General features: G+C 38.0%; 1 long non-coding RNA gene across 1 annotated transcript in view; it reads right to left on the bottom strand.

Moving 5' to 3' along the window:
• Positions 1–1,694: 1,694 nt before the first annotated feature.
• LOC140509111 (uncharacterized) overlaps positions 1,695–17,998 on the bottom strand; it is a 28,699-nt gene continuing 12,395 nt past the window's right edge. Inside the window, exon 3 of the long non-coding RNA XR_011968577.1 lies at positions 1,695–2,552. This is a non-coding gene — a long non-coding RNA (uncharacterized lncRNA). The remainder of the gene's footprint in view (positions 2,553–17,998) is intronic.

The following is a 17,998-nucleotide window of genomic DNA, read 5'->3' as shown; positions in this document are numbered from 1 at the left end:
TTTCTAAACTGCGCAAGTATTCAATTCAACACCACAGTAAATCCTTAAGCACCTACTAAGCACCAGCTGCTGTCCTTGGTGCTAGGGATACAAAGTAGCCCCTGCCCTCAAGGGGCACGATGCTATATTATCAAGTACACGGATAAATAATGCAAAATAATTTCAGGAAGCCGACTACAGCCGCTAACAACTGGGGGGATCTGGAAGGGCCTCATGTCGGAAGTGGCATTCTCTCTTATAAGAATCACCTCTTATAAACTTCTCAACCAATTGTGAGCATGAGGACCCCAAAGCAAAGAATGAGCGCCTGTCATTTAACATCTCCTGAGTCAGCTGGGCTACTTGACCCTATGTCCCGTGTTCCAATGGCACATAAATAATTAGAATAAATAACCTGCTTCAGCTTGAATCATTGGGCTCCCTATCACTTTTAGGATCAAATATGAAATCATTTGGCATTCAAAACCCTTTATAACCTGTCCCCCTCCTATCTTTCCAGTTTTCTTGTATCATGTTTTGGTTGTTGCTGTTGGGTCATTTTTCAGTTGTATCTGACCCTTTGTGACCCCATTGGGGTTTCCTTGGTAGGGGTACTGAGGCAGTTTGCCATTTCCTTCTCCAGATCATTTTTTACAGGCAAACAGGGTTAAGTGATCTCCCAGGGTTACCCAGCTAGTAAGTATCTGCAGCCGGATTTGAACTCAGGAAGATGAGTTTTCTTGATTCCAAGTCCAGCACTCTCTCCAGGGTGCCACCTAACTGCCCCTTCTTATCCCATACTCACTCCCCATATTATGCCACCCAGTGATATTGACTTTCTAGCTGTTCTTCACAGAAAACAGGCCATCTCCAGACTCCAGGCAATTTCTCTGCCTGCCCCCACCCCCATGCCTGCAACTCTCTTCCTCCTCATCTGCCTCCTGGCTTCCTTCTAAAATCTACAGGATACCTTTTCTGATCCCTCTTAATCCTAATGTCTGACCATTGTTGACAATGTCCACTTGGTCATATTTGCCTACCATCTCCCCCGACTAGATTGTAAGTACTTTGAGAACCAGAACTATCTTGTGTCTCTCTACAATGCCTAGCATATCTAAGGCACTTCATAAAGTGCTTGTTGGCTGACAGAAACTAAGATGCAGAAATATCTAGTTTCAAATATTGCTTTTTTGCACTTCATTCCCAAGTCCATTTCAGGTACTTTGAACTTCTCTTTATCTGAGGTGTGTGGGTAATGTGTGCAGATATAGATGTATCTGTGTTAACTGATCTCCAATTCATTTTTTAAAATAAAATTCTACTATTCAATTCATTACACTCCTGCTACACTGCTCTACAGATACAATTTTATGTTTCACAATTTACATTTGGACTTTTAAAAGCATGTTCTGGGAAATATAATTTAGTAGATGGCTTTTTCCTTCCCAGGACACTTTCCCTCTCTGTTTTCTACAGTTTTCTCATATTTACTCTTTTCAGAGTCACAGTTCAAAAACCTTCAAAGAATACTTAGTTATTCACAAATAAATGAAGCTAGCAAAAGAAGACATACTTTAAACTTCCAGGACAGTGGTTTTTAACCTTTTTTTCTTTTTTTGGTCTCATGGATCCCTTTGGATCCATGGAAACCTATGGACTCCTCAGGATAATGTTTGCTGCCCACATTTGTAATTGAAGGAAATGCTACATTTCAATTAGAGGTCTGTGAAAAAACGCGTTTTTTTCTCATGCAAGTTCATAGGCTCTCTTGAAATGTACTCATGGTCCTTCATATTCTTTTACAAATACAGGAACTCAGATTCAGACAAGGTATTGTATCATCCCTAATGACAAAAAGAATTCAGATTCAGATTAACTACTGTCTTATCATTAATGGCAAAAAAGTTGCGTGGCTGAGCCTAAGAAATTTCAGTTTGGGTCAAAGAATATTTTGAGATCTTTTGGAAAAGAAAAGAAGCATTTGGCAACCAAAGCTTATAGTGTCTGGAATTACAGAATGGGGAATATGATGCAAAATATTATAGCTATTATTTGGACTTGGGTTAAGCCAAATTTAACCTGATATCTTGAGTAGCCTTCTTTCTTCTGTCCAGTTTCCACTGCCAAGGTGAAAACTATAAATTGCATTTTTCACTTGCATTAAAAGTGAATAAATAGGAATGAGAAGTATGAATGGGATGTGCATACAGCAATAGAAGCTGGGTATGATAAGCCAAAGGGGCACCTAGTTAATCCATCTATCTCATCTTCTCATATTCTTTCATCTCAGCTCCATCATTTTCTTCGCTTCTGCTTAGACTTTGTCTCATTTTCTCCCCTGCTCCTCACGGCCTGACTCCTCTCCTCCTCACCCTCTCCTGGAGCAGCTGTTGAATCATGAAAGAGACTAATGAGTTGGTTTTGCTGCTCAGCGGCTATGACAGAGGGCAGGTGGCAGCCAGGGAATGGGGAGAGGATGGAACTGTCCTGGCTTGAGGTGGTCCAAAAGCACCTCAGCTTATTATTATATGTGTAAAGTCACTGCGTGCGGTATCTCTGCTGGAGTCTCCCTCCTGGAACAAAAAAAAATGAAATTGGCAATTAGGTAAGCAGTAGTTAATCTCCTTATTCTTAGTATTGTATTTCAGGCCATAAAGAGAGGCCTGTTTAAGCTCACTCAGTGTGCAGTGAGATTTTACTGAAAGTTGTATCTGGCTTATCCAAAAGCAAACAGCATTTCCTCATTATTTACCTCTAATTTGCAGACACTGACATGGCTACCACTATTAAATAATGTAATAGGTTAAGTTCTGGGCTTGGATTTAGGAAGCCCTGGGTTTAAATCCCCTGTATGACCCTTACTTGAGGCAGCTAGGATGGAGTACCCGGCCTGGAGTCAGGAAGACCTGAGTTCAAATCTGACCTCAGACACTTAATAGCCGTGTGACCCTGGGCAAGTCACTTAACCCCATTTGCCTCACTTTCCTCATCTGTAAAGTTAACTGAAGAAGGAAATGGCAAACCATTCCACTATCTCAGCCAAGAAAATCTCAAATGGGGTCACAAAGAGTTGGGCACAGCTGAACAGAAACAACAACAAATGCCACTTACCAGTGTGATGCTAGTGTGGCACCATCTCCTTGTGTCTCAGGCAGATCCCTAAGACTGATCTACTAAGTCATGTGAAGTTGTGACCTACTGGTACTAGAAGTTCCCACGGATGTTCTTCACTCTATCAAAATCACAGATATTCTTGTACCACTTTCTTCTCTATTCCTTATTACTCATCCACTAAAACCGTTAGGAATTACTTTCATGTGCAAGGCACATATTGGAAAAGAGAGGAAGATGGAGTCAGAGGGAAAGGATGAAATAGTGAGACTACCCAAAGATCATTGTTACCACACTCAGTTTGGGATACACCAATCCCTGCAACATCTCTTTGTTTTAAAGATCATTCATACGAAGTGGCTTCATGTAGCAGATAGAACGCTGAACTTGGAGTGAGGAAAAACTGGATTTGAACTGTATCTCAGATACTAGCTGCATAACTCTGGGCAAGTCATTTAACCTCTTTCAGATTCAGTTTCCTCACATGTAAAATGGGGGGAAAATAACAGCACCTACACCTACATCACAGGATTGTAGCAAGAATTAAATTAGACACTGAGAGATCTGAATTCAGATTCAACTTCAGACATTTGCTAGCTGTGTGATGCTAGGCAAGTCACTTAGCATGTTTGCCTGAGTTTCTGCACTGTAAAATAAGAATATTAATTGCACCTCCCTCCCAGGGTTGTTGTGAGGATCAAATGAAATTATATTTGTAAAGTGCTTAGCACAGTACCTGGCACATAGTAAATGCTATATAAATGCTAGCTATTATTAATATTAATATAAAGTGTTTGCCAAATGTTAGCTTGCTATATAAATGAAAGCTATTATTATAATTATCCATATTATTAAATGTCACAAGAACTACACAAAGGAAAGTTGGGAACATTTAGCAATTTACTATAAGAAATAGATTACATAAAGTTTTAAGTGGACAATCCCATTTTGTATAATTGTTTTCTTAAGGGGTTTCATGCCACAACTATCGCAACAACTAATTAAGGTGCCAGAAACCTCCTTTCCGAATGAGAGCATTTCCTCTTCCATTAACCCAAAGCAAAAGCAAAGCAGCCTCAAGTCAGGAGGTGCACTTAGCTCTACCCCAGAGCTCAACATCTTGCTCCTGCATTATAGCATAAAACCTGGAAACAGAACTACACCAAAATTAAAACTGTCTGGAGAGTAAACACACCCCATTTACCGTGTGGAGAAAGGATTTGTGCTGCTATTGTCTGAGTACTCTTCCCTCTGGGTTGCCAATTAGAATCCGGGACTTTCTCTAACTTATGCCTAAGTATAAATGCACTGCTCTAGTTGATGGGACATCAATATTAATTCATAATTCATAATATGGTCAGACTTTTTCACATGTAATCACAACTGTGAGTCTCAGGAAATGTTCTTATATCTAGCTGGGAAGACAGCTTTCTCTTAAAGGCTTGATCATCTTTAACCTTTCTGTGAATCCTGAAAAGAAAAGGAAAAACAAGTGTGAAGAAAAGGGTGCTGGAGACAAAGTTACATGCCCCCCTAGTGCATGGCACCTCTCGATAGTGGTATTGTTTCAGCATCAGCAGAGCTGGCATTGATATAATAACTTGAGGTTGTGGTCTTCTGTCAATCTTAACTTATTGATCCTCACAACGCCATGGGGCAAGTGCTTTGTGGTGGTTGTTGCCACTGCTGTTCTTGTTGAGTCATATCAGTTGCGTCTAACTCTCCATGACCCCATTTGGGATTTTCTTGGCAAAGATAGTGGAGTGACTTGCCATTGCCTTTTCCAGTTCATTTTACAGATGAGGAAACTGAGGCAAACAGGGTTAAGTGACTTGCACAACTAATAAACTTCTGAGATCACATTTGGACTCAGGCCCTCCTGACACAAGGGCTCTATTCATTGTACCATCTAGCAGCCATGCTACATCTATTTAGTATCCCCATTTCACACATGAGGAAACTGAGGCTGAGAAAGGTAAAGTGACTTGGGCAGCACCACACAGCTAGTTAAGTGTCAAAGACAGGATTCCAACACAAGTTCCACTGAAAGGCAAATTCAGCACACTATCCACTAAGCCACAATAAACCCCAATCTGTTTCCATGACCTCTTTCCCGCCAAATGTTAGGATTTCAGCTAAGGGGGCAAAGGGAAAGAAGCATGGAACATGGGGTTGAAATGATCAGAATGAGGGATCTAAATTCTTGAATAGATTTCAGAAGGGTAAAAAGCATTTTGCCACAGATGTTAACTGAGTCTGACTCTCTAAGGCCTTTTCTCTGGTCTGTGACCAATTGTCAGGGTTATTTTAACCATTAAGAGTTTCATAAATCTAAATTACATATATCTAGAGGATTACTACATGAAAAAAATGTGATTTTTAATGAGCAAGAAGCTTGAATTTAAACTTGGGATAGAGGTGGGAGGAGGAACACACATCTCTACTTTCCTTCCTTCTCAGATACCACTTCCATGCAAGACTTTACCATTCTACTGGACAATTTGCTGTCATGAGTGAACTTCAGTTAGTTCAGTAGTCCCAAAATGTTAGCTCTCTGTCCTACAGGATCTTCAACCACTCTGAAATTCCTACGGTCATGTTCACTGCTAGTCTTTGGGGAGCTTATGGAGCTATTTGTATGTATAAGCAAAACAAAATAGACATCTCTACACAGAAAGTATAGCCCTATTTCGCTACCCTTTAATTTGAAAGGGAGTTGAGTTGAGTTATTTCATGGAATGCTGTAATGGACAGGTGATATTTTTCAAGCTAAATCATAAAAGGCCTAAAATAAAAAATAGTGGTGTTAAAGGCAAAGATTGCATAACATAATACCTTTCGTAAGAATTGTCTACCTCATATTAAATATTGGCCATGCAACTGTTACTACAATGAATTGACAAAACAGTTCAATACACCTCATTTAAAGCCATTATCAAGCTTTTCATCAAAGATCTGGTTATGAATGTCTCCAAAGAAGTAATCAATGATAGTTTTTATTGTGGTTGGGATAGATTTCTTTAAGGAATGAAAATTTCCTATAAAATGAGGGAACATTGTAAAAGACATGATCTTATTTTATTAAAGGTAAGTGTAATTCTTATGTTTACAACAGTGACCCTGCTTCTGTCACATAAGACCTGTGTAATTTCTTATGTCAAAAAAATGCCTTTGAAAAAGGTTCCCCATGAATATTACCCACAAGTCTTGCTATCCTATAACTCCTGAGCATCTCTTGGGCAGAATGAAAGGACTGCCTTTAGACTACAAGATGCTTCAGTATTAGTTTGGTGTCATTCCTGAAATTAGTTTTGGTCCCCACTGATACTGCATGTGTTGGAAACTCCTTGTGTGAGAACTTCCACCATCAATTGAGATAAACAATTTATCTAGAATTTTTCTAGCCCTAGAGAGTTGAGGGAAAGGCAGAGAGACTGCCCAAGTGACTTGCCCATGGTCACACAGCTAGTACATACACGTTAAAGATGGGATTTGAATTCAGATCTTCCTAATTCTACATCCTATCAACTATGTCAACCTGCTTCTATACTTCAGTATTTAAAATCACATCAATTTTATTGTTGATTCCATTTTACTGACTTTATTAACCACTTGCTATATACTATGTGCTGATGATACAAAGTAGTTACAACCTGCTCTTATAACCCAATGAGAGGAGAGAAAAGTATGCAGCATCTTTCCATTATTACCATTATTCGTGCATTTAAGGATTTATTCATGTAATCTTTAATAAGGGACTACGTTAATTCTGATTTAGAGAAACTGGATCCTCTTTCATTTTGAAGAGAAAATCATTTCTCATTTGCTTTAATATTTTTTCATTTGCAACTAAATGCAGCTAAATAAAGTGTTTTTGTTTCATTTTGCAAACTTTCAAAATTTACAATTTTCGAAAAAAGAAAAACTTCCTTATGACAACTCCTCAGTTTTGCTCATCTTTATCAGTAAAAATATTGGGCATTACTAGACATTTCTTAAGAATCATAAAGTTACTGGCACATAGAATGCACACACAGTGAGCATCTGAACAAAACAGAGTCTGGATTCCAGTGGATTTGCTTCATGTAGCCATGAATTCCTTCTATGATTGTGCCAACACACCCACCTCTGGTGAAGGGATATGTTACTCTACTGAGGGCAGCTAAGTGCCACAATACATAGAGTGCTGGGCCTGGAATCAGGAAGACTCATCTTCCTGAGTTCAAATCTGACCTCAGATACTTAACTACCTATGTGACCATGGACAGTCACATAATCAAGTTCCCTCAGTTTCCTCATCTGTAAAATGAGCTGGTGAAGGAAACAGCAAACCACTCTAGTCTTTTTGAGAAGAGAACCCCAAATGGGGTCACAAAGAGTCAGACACAACTGAACAATAATAAACTCTATTGTAAAATAGGGTAAGACTTACCATAAAGTCAATGATGATGATGATGATGATGATGGTGATAACTAACATTTGTATAGAGTTTACAATGTGCCAGGCAATATTCTAAATGTTTTATAATTATTAACTCATATAATCCACACAACAACCTCGGGATGTAAATGCTATTATCATCCTCATTCACAGTTGAGGAGACTAAGGCAAACAGAGATTAAGAGACTTTGCCCAGAGTCACATGGCTAGTAAATATATGAAGCTAGATTTGAACTTATCTTCCTGACTTCATCAATCTATCCACTATACCACATAGCTGCCTATAAACTAGATGTTTGCACTGATTATGAAATTTCCAACACCCATTCTGCCTTGGGCATATCTGGCTGAAGTTACTAGGAAACAGGGAAATCTTCAATGTGTCATTTTGATTTTCTTTTTCATCTTCCTTTAAGAAATCAGAATTTCTAAACCTAGTGAATGTATGAGCCATTACCAACAGATGCTAACACAGCCATTATTCCCTCTACATACAGTGAGTGTTTGAGTGTGTTCTCCCTGTTCCTACACACTTGTCACAACTATTGGCAATGGCCCAGGGTCTTGACTTATGTCTTGCTACTGAACTTTCATGACTCTGTAGGAGAGAGTGAGGCTGATGACTTTGTACAACTCCGCCTCACTTAAATCCAATTCATGTGCAAATCAAGAAATCATCCCTTCTAGAGTGAAGGACCACGACCACCACCACCACCACCACCACCATACTTGTACATACCAAAAGGTCATTCTTTAGGCCTGAAATGAGTGGGCTATGAATATGTCCCTTCTAATCCTAAATCTATGATCCCATTCTGTGGTGGAGCCAACTAAGACAATTTTCTGCAGTCAGTCCATTTGTACATCCAGATATGCTTAAACTGTGTTTTTTAAAAATTATGTTTAAATATGCCTAAACTATATTATATTAACAGTGCTTTTGTAGAAGACTGCCTGCAATATTTTAATTTTCAATGAATGCCTTATTATCACTTTGCTACTTAAAATGAAGGGGTGGAGGTGGCTTGGTATTTTAGGAATCTTTCTCTGAACTAACTCATAGTAGAATATATGACAGATGTCATAGTAAAGAGACCAGAAATAGGGCATATGACTTTTCACAGTAGGACTTTCTCAATTAGAACTCAATTAGAATTTATAAGATGACAGATTAGGAGTAGCCATCCAGTTGAACTCTCCCAGCATTCCACTCCAAACAACTTTAAAATAACACATTAGGGACACAGTCCTAGAAGCAGTACTGCTGGGCCAAAGGGAACTGCTTCTAGGACTGTAATCCCCAAGAGATCATAAAAATGGGAAAGGGTTCCACATGTACAAAAATATTTATAGTAGCACTCTTTGTCATAGCCAAAAACTGGAAATCAAGGTGATGCCCATCAATTGGGGAATGGCTGAATAAATTGTGGTATATGAGTATAATGGAATACTATTGTGCTATAAGAAATGATGAACAGGAAGACTTCAGAGAGGCCTGAAAAGACTTAAATGATCTGAATCTGAGTAAAAGGAGCAGAATCAGGAGAACTTCGTACACAGAAACAACCACAGTGTGTGAGGATTTTTTCTGGTAGACTTACAACTTCATTGCAATGCAAAGACTTAAAAAATTCCCAGTGATCTTCTAAGGCAAAATGCCTTCCACACCCAGAGAAAGAACTATGAAATTCAATCACAGAATATGGCAGATCATTTTCTTCTGTATTACGTTTTGGTTTGTTTTATGATTTCTCCCATTCATTTTAATTCTTCTATGCAACATGACTAAGGTGAGGGCGTATTTAGGGGGAATGTATGTATAGAACCTATATAGAATTGTATGCCATCTCAGGAAGGGAGGGAGGATGTAGGGGGGAACAAGGAGGAGGGAGGGGAAAAAATCTAGGTTATAGGGAAGTGATTGTGGAGCACTGAAAATAAATGAAATAACTATAAAAAATATATTGTGTCTACCACATACAAGGCACTGTGATTCTAGGTTATGGTCATCAGGGATAAGTAGAATGCATACCAATCATGCAGAAGAAGAAGGAAGTAGGAGCAACTGGGTAAGTAAAATAAATATATCTGTTTAGTGACATTGTTTATGATTAGCAAAACTAGAGATAAATGTACATACATTAACAAATAGGTATCAATATAAGAAATTAGCAAGTAATAAAAATTCTGACATGAAAAAAATAGCACCTTAAATGAAATTTTGGAATGGCAGAGGCAACAAAAGATCAGAGTGAGACATTTTTTTTTCCAACCCAAGAAAGCTTAGGATAGTGGCAGAAGTTTATCACACTGGGTGTCTGGAGCCCACGTGGCTGCTGCAACAGAAAGAGATTATAGGGGACTCTTTGCTAACACTGGGTACAGCTGGCATTAATTGGCAGCTGTATTGCCCATACCAGTTCTGGGTGGTAGTTCCCAGGCAGAGAGGAGCACTGGGGTTGGTCACAAGGGAACAGGGGCCCTGGTCACAATTCCAAAGCAAAGACAGCAGTAGAGTTTGTGGCTGCAGGGAATCAGAAGCCTTTCCTGAGTAAAGACTGGAACATAGACCAAAAAAGCAGTAACCACACTTCACACCACCTTTTAAAAGCACCAAAAACTTACGGACTCTCAGAACTATCTCTGAAATAGTAGCACAAAAAAGCTTGAAACTTAGGATAGTGCCTGCCAACCCCAAAGTTACCAGAGCCCAATTTTAACATAAAGTTCAAAGTAAAAAAAAAATGGTTGGAAAAAATGAGCAAACAACAACAACCAAAAAAAAATAATTTGACCATAAAAAGCTACTTACAGTGGTAGGGAAGACCAAGGCATAAACACAGAAGAAGGTCAAGTACAAACAGCTTCAAAGAAAGCCCCAAAGAAAAATATTAAGACTCAAATGAATTCCTGGAAGAGTTAAAGAAAGAAATGAGTGGTAGAGGAAATATTGGGAAAAGAAATAAGAATGGCTAAAGAAAATTGTGAGAAGAGAATTAACAGCTTGGCAAAAGAAGCACAGATAATACTGAAGAAAATAACACTTTAAAAAACAGAATTGGCCAAATGGAAAAGGAAGTTCAAAAACTCACTGAAGAAAATAATTCCTTAAAAATTAGAATTGGGCAAGTGGAAGCTAATGACTCCATGATACATCAAGAAACAGCAAAACAAAGTTTTTTTTAAAAAAAATGAAAAAGTAGAAGAAAATGTAAAGTATTTCATCTAGAAAACTGACTTGGAAAATAGATCGAGGAAAGATAATTTAAAAATTAATGAACAACCTGAAAGCCAAAATTATTTTTTAAAAGAAGGCATAGACATAATATTTCAAATAATTTTCAAGGAAAACTGCCCTGATATCTTAGATCCAGACAGCAAAATAGAAATTGAATAAATCCACCAATCACCTCCTGAAAAAGATCCCCAAATGGAAATTCTCTGGAACTATATCCTCATACTAGAGCTCCTATATCAAAGAAAAAAATACTTCAAACAATCAGAAAGAAACAATTGAAATACCATAGATTCATAGTCAAGATCACACAAAATTTAACAGCTTCCAAGTAGAAGAAGAGAGTGTTTGAAATATGACATACTGAAAGGCAAAGGAGCTAGAATTACAACCAAGAATAATTTATCCAGCAAAACTGAGTGTAATTCTTCAAGGGAAAAAGTGGAAATTAAATGAAATGGATGACTTTCAAGCATTTGGATGAAAAGACCAGAACTGAGTAGAAAATTTGATATTCAGACAGAAGATTCAAGAGAAGCAGAAAAAGGTAAACATGAAAGAGTAATCATATGACACTCAATAAAGTTAAACTGTTTATGAGAAGATGATAGATGTAACTCCTAATAACTGTATCATTATTATTGTTAGGACAGTTAAAAGGAGTTTAGAAGGGCATGGGTATGAGTCCATTATGTTGGAACAATCTCCAAAAAAATGAAGGGGTAAGAAAGAGGGATGCACTAGGAGAATGGAGAGGTAGAATGGGGGAAAATTTTCCCTCATAAAAGAAGTACACAGGGAAGAAATTTTATAATACAGGAGAAAATGAGGATTGGGTGGGCAATGTTTGAATTTTACTCTCATTGGAATTAGTTCAAAGAGAAAGAATATATACGTACTCTTGTTGTATTTAGAAATGTAACTTATCCAATAGAGAAATAGGAGGTAAAAAGGATAAGGGAAAGATGGGGGGAATGATAAAAACAGAGGGCAGGTTAGGGGAGGCAGTGGTTAGAAGCTTTTAAGGAGTGACAGGATAAAAAGAGAGAGAGAAGAAGAAGAAGAAACAGAAGAAAATAAGATGGAGGGAAATACACAGAGAGTAATCATAATTTTGAGTGTGAATGTAGTGAGCTCATCCATAAAACAGAAGCAGATAGCAGAATGGATCAGAAACCAGAACCAACAACTTATTATTTACAAGAGACAAGATTGAAACAAAGACACACAGAGAGTTAAAAATAGAGGGCTGGAGCAGAACCCAATATGCTTCAGCTAAAATAAAAAAGGCGGGTAGCAAATCTGATCTCAGACAAAGCAAAAGCAAAATAGGCCTAATTAAAAGAGATAATTGGGGAAACTACATTAAGCCAAAAGGTATCCTAGATAATGAAGTAATATCAAAAACTTTTACAGACAAAGGTCTCATTTCTCAAACATATACTGAATATGTGACTGAGTCAAATTTATGAAAGTAAGAGCCATTTCCCAGTTAGCAAATGGTTAAAGAATATAAACAGGCAGTTTGCAGAAGAAGAAATCAATGCTATTTATAGTCATATGAAAACATGCTCTAAATCACTATTGATTAGAGAATGGTAAATTAAAATAACTCTGACATTTAACGGAAATGACAAATGCTGGAAGGAATGAAGGAAAATATGCACATTAATAAACTGCTGATGAAGTAGTGAACTAGTCCAACCATTCTGAAGAACTATTTCGAACTATGCCCAAAGGGCTTTAAAACTGTACATACCCATTGATCCAGCAATACTACTACTAAGTTCATAACCCAAAGAGATCAAAAAGACGAAAGAAAAGGACCTATATGCACAAAATTATTTATAGCAGCTCTTTAGTGGTGGCAATGAATTAGAAATCAAGGAGATGCTCATCAACTGGGCAATGACTGAACATGTGACCTATGATTGTGATGGAGTCTTACTGTGTTATAAGAAATGACAAGGGGTTGGGGGGGGGCTCCGGAAAAAAAAACATGGCAAGACCTACATGTACTGACACAAAGTGAAGTGAGAAGAACTGGAACATCATTGCGCACAGTAACAACAATATTATAATGATGACCAACTGTGAAAGACATAGCTACTCTGATCAGTACAATGATCCAAGATAATTCCAAAGGACTCATGATGAAAAAATGCTGTCCACCTCCAGAGAGGAGACTGATTCACTCTGAGTACAAAGTGAAGTATAATTTTCTCACTTTCTTGGTTCTTCTTGATTTTAAAAAATATGGCCAATACCAAAATGTCTTTTGCACAATTTCTCATGTATAACTTGCCTTTTCAGCAGGGAGAGAATTTGGAACTCTCACTGGTTTCATCTGAGAAATAAGATGGTTGACTTGGTTAACCTCTAAGGTTCCTTTCAACTCTAAAATTCTATGATTATTAAGATAATATCTGTGGCATTGGGTTTCGGGACTATTCCAACTCAGTAGCTCTGGGGCCAAAGCAGAATAAATCGGTCTTGGAAATAACCATTTGACTACTTTCCCAGTGCAAATAATAATTTGTACCAGGCAGTTAGAAAGCATTTCATTTTCATTCATTTTTCTCATAATATATTTCCATGAGTGGAAACAGACTGGTGGAGGGTGGAGGTGGGGTGGAGCAATGCTATTTATAGTCATATGAAAACATGCTCTAAATCACTATTGATGAGGATTTGAGGCAAATACAATGATATAATTTTCGATTGCTTTAAACTTTGTCTGATGTCTCTCTTCTTGTACTACACCCCAAGTCATAAAACAACATAATTTACTTCCTAAGAAATTCATCTTCCCAGTGAAACTTTCACTGTTTTATTCATGGATCTTCTCCATACTAATGATGAGGGTCCTAGTTTGGTTATATGTCAGAAGAAAGAGACCTTAGCTCCTTCACTCCTCAACTAGCAATCGTCACATACTATTACAAATGAAAATAGTTTCCAGTCACTATGGATCTGACTGAACAAGGGTTTGGGCAGTGAAAGGCTTCAGAAGATTCTGTTAATTCCTTAGTCAATCAGTTCCATGTACTTTTACTTTTCAAAAAGGAAAGAAAGGAAGAAAAAAGGAAACCATGGTGATCAAAAAGTTGTTTTCATATAAATTGTTCTATGTGTTTGACTGGCAGTTGTGTGATTTAGTTTGGTCAGTAGCAGTAATAGCCAAAAGTCAATTTTTCTTTACTGGATCCTATTATGTTACTTGTTATTAAGACATGATATATACCAGGTAGTATTTGCTCCTTTGAGCTCACGCAGTTTAATATTGACCATTTTTTCTGGCCAAGGGAAAAAAGACCTACTCTTTTGTTAGCATTGTTGCTCTAAAAATGAGTATGTATTACGTGACTAATAGATAACAAATTATTAAGACATACAAGCAGATAAGAGACATGGGTGGTAGGCTGGTTTCATGATAGACAGCAGTCTGGTCTGCCTAGTCTCAACCTAGTTAAGGTCTCTGCTGATACATACTCAGCAGTGACTAGCATGGCCCCCTTTGCCTGAGAGTTAGATATGTTATATCCCACTCTTCTCCATGGGTTCTCAGGTGAGATGAATAAAAAGCTTGAGTTTATAGGGAATTAATAATATTACCAAATAATAAATTGAGGTCAGCGTTTTCTCTAGTAACCAAAGACCCTGCACAGAGGAAGCTGAATATTTAAATAGCTTTGGAAAAGGGAGTATCCCTGAGGGTGAAAATCTACTCTGATTGGTTAACCATTAATGAGAGAATGAATATTATAATGATAGGTGGACTTTTTTAATGAGGGGCTTTGAGTTGTGACTCTTATCAGGTCAGCACTTTACCATATCATTCCATCTCCAGCAGTCTAAACAAAAGAATCTATTCTCTACTCAGTACTACTTGAGTACAACAATGGCAGGTTTACAGTAAGAATTCCACCTAGATAAGATGGTCTAAGTGGGGTGAATTTTTGGTCCAAGTCAGAAATATCCTTAAGAAACTGGATTTTGAATGAGCAAGCAAAAAGAGAAGGTCTCTGGTCCCATATGTATATAAATATAAACATATATATATATAAATTTATAAATATATAATATAAAATTGGTTATTAATATGATAAGAAAAATAATCATTTTTCTCACAGGATCCCTTAAAGGAATTTGGGCATATCTAGGTTATTAGCTCAAGTCCCCCACTAACTGTCTTCCCCACTTAACAATCACTTTAGTTTTTATATAGGAATATTTAATTAATAGGGAGCACAAGCATATAAACATTCCCCTGCCCCCACCAATATCTAGGGGTCATAATCTATACCCTTACACTACCCCAGTATCTGGGAAGGGGAAAGAGATTAAGTTCACAACTTGGCTCAGTTCTTATAAAGCATCAGTCCCACCAAATTTCAAAGGCAAAGTTTGGACCTATTGGCTTCTTAAGATTTCCCTGCTGAGCTGGCAGCATCATCTGGTCTGGTCCCCATGGTATAATTTCCCAAGTCATAGAATTCCACCACCTGCACCTAGAGCTAAAAAGAACAAACAAAATGGACCAGAACCCCAAGTCTGTTTCTTGGGGTCCTAGGGCTTATATAGGAAGGGAAGGTGGCCCTTCTTCCACCCAGCTTAGTGCACTGTGCCCATGCTACAAGGGAATAAAACATTCACTTCTGAACACCACCAAAGAGAATGAGATTGTCCCAGCCTAGTAGTTTTAAAGACCTAGGTAGTTCACACTGCATAACCAATAGAATGAAACTGTTCCCACCCACATGGTCGAGGAAGGCGGAATATCTTCTCTGAGAACCAGGTCCCTATATCTCCATGATTGGTGATGTGGGCATGGGTCAAAGCCAGATAAACCTATAAATAAAAAATACTTAAATATTCCTTGCTTTTCTATCTCATTTCCATATACTCCCAGAAATGTCTAATTTGGCTATAAATATTTAAAAGCGACAGATAGTAATATTCACCCTTTTGACTAGAAATTGGCCTTCAAAAAGAAAAGTCTTGAGAATCATCCACAGAACCTTGGAGTAGATTGTAAAGCTTCACAATGATATGACAGACCATTAACACAGTAGGTAGATCAAAATTTTTGTCAAAAACAGTAATAATAACACTCATAATACTTCAGCACATTTTGATATATGAAGGCTGTTGTTTCCCAGTATTTGACAGCTTTTCATTGTGTGAGATGGAAGGTACCAGCTGGTCTGAGCGAGAGAAGCTATCACAACACACCACACACACACACACACACACACACATACACACACACACACACACACACACACACCAGCTCAGTGAACTTGTGTTTCACTCCAATGATGATATTTAAATAGAGCTTTTTATCGCCAAGGGGTTCCAAACACTTCACTCATAGTCCACTCTTTAACAAATGAGAAACTGAGGCACACAGATTCAGAGCCCATAATGGCAACAGCATACAGCAGCCACAAGAAGTTCACAAAACTTAGAATTGGAAGGTCTGAATTGAACTCATGCTTGCTCCTGAAGCTTACTACCTAATCTGAACTTGGAAAAATCACTTGCCCTCCCTCACTAAGTCTTGGTGTTTCAATTTGTAAAATAGGAATAAAAATGCCAACCTTGCCTGTCTCCCAGTGTATGAGGACACATGAGGCAGCATGCGCCAATTGCTCTGTTACCATAAAAAGCTATGCAAGCATAAACCATGGAGTCTTCAACATCCTAGTAAAAAGTTTCCTCTCAGCACACGTAGTACTGAGGCACGTCTTCACTATCTTAACATGTCTTTAAATGGAAAATATTGTTTCTTAAATAGAGACAAATGAAAGTGTTTCTCTCCCTTGTGGTCAAAGCAAACGTTGACCCAAGGTTTGGTTGGACACCTCAAACATGTTGAAAGCATGACTATCAATCATCAATTATGGGAAAGAGCGTCTGAGAGCTACACAACTAAGTCCTTAACCCAGATTTCAAAATATTGGGATGGGGGAGAGGGGAGGGTGGGGACAAAATGCACTTGCAGTTAAGATAATCCAGTAGAGTTTGTTTTTTTTAAACTACTTATTCTTCTACTCACAATACATTTTACACTTGATCCGTATAGGATAGGTAGACTGAAATTTAAGGCTAGAATGCTATACTACCTCTTTTTATGCTATCAATGAAAAGAATTAGTAGATAAACAAGAGAAAACTGACTTGTCATAGTGTTTGAGTTAGAAAGGATCTTTAGAGAGCATCTTAATATTTAAAATCCTCAACAGCATAGGTCCCATGTACCTTTCCCATCTCATTTCATATTACTCCCTTCTTCTCACTTTTCATTCTAGCCCAATTCACCTGATAACTGTTCCTTTCAGAAAACAGCCTATCTCCCACCTTTTTGCTTTTGCATCACTAAGCCCAAATACGTGGAATGTGTTCTCTCTCTCTCTCTCTCTCTCTCTCTCTCTCTCTCTCTCTCTCTCTCTCTCTCTCCCCCTCCCTCCCTCCCTCCCTCCCTTATACCCTCTGTCTCTGATTCTGTCTCTTTTTCTCTTTTCTTGGCATTTCCCTATAGAAATTCTTTGAAGAATGATTTCATTTTTGTCTTTGTATTCCTACTACACCTTGATAAATGTTTGTTGCATTGAGTTAAATTGAATATAGTCCAGCCCCCTCATGTTATAGATGAGGAAATTGGCCCAGGAGAATGTTTTATACCTTGTCAGATAAATTCACTGGTATTTTTGCTTAGCTGTTTTTCTTTACTATAAGGAAGAGTTTGATTTTTAAATGGTGGGGGGAGAATATTTCCAGAAATTAATGTGAGATCTGTGTGTTTGTATGTGTGTATGTCGGACAGAGACAGAGAGAGATCAATAATACTCTTTGGTTGTTGTTGTCAATGATTTGTCCACGGCCACGGAACCAGAGCTGGGACTGAAATACAGGTCCTCTGACATCAAATTCCCTCCTCTTCCTATTACACATCATTGACTCTCCTAAGAACCATTTGGGGACAGTTAAGTGGCTCAGGGTTAGAGCACTGAACCTGGAGTCAGGAGGACCTGAGTTCAAATTTGATCTCAAGCACTAGCTGTGTGACCCTGGACAAATTACTTAACTATGTTTGCCTCTGTTTCCTTATCTATAAAATGAGTTGGAGAAAGAAATGGTAAAATCACTCTAGTACCTCTGTCAAGAAACCCCAAATAGTGTCACAAAGAGTCAGACACAACTGAAACAACTGAACAACAACAACAAAAA

Source organism: Notamacropus eugenii, chromosome 5 (genome assembly GCF_028372415.1).
Source record: "Notamacropus eugenii isolate mMacEug1 chromosome 5, mMacEug1.pri_v2, whole genome shotgun sequence".
Classification (NCBI taxonomy): Eukaryota; Metazoa; Chordata; class Mammalia; order Diprotodontia; family Macropodidae; genus Notamacropus; species Notamacropus eugenii.
This window is presented reverse-complemented; position numbering and strand designations above follow the sequence as displayed.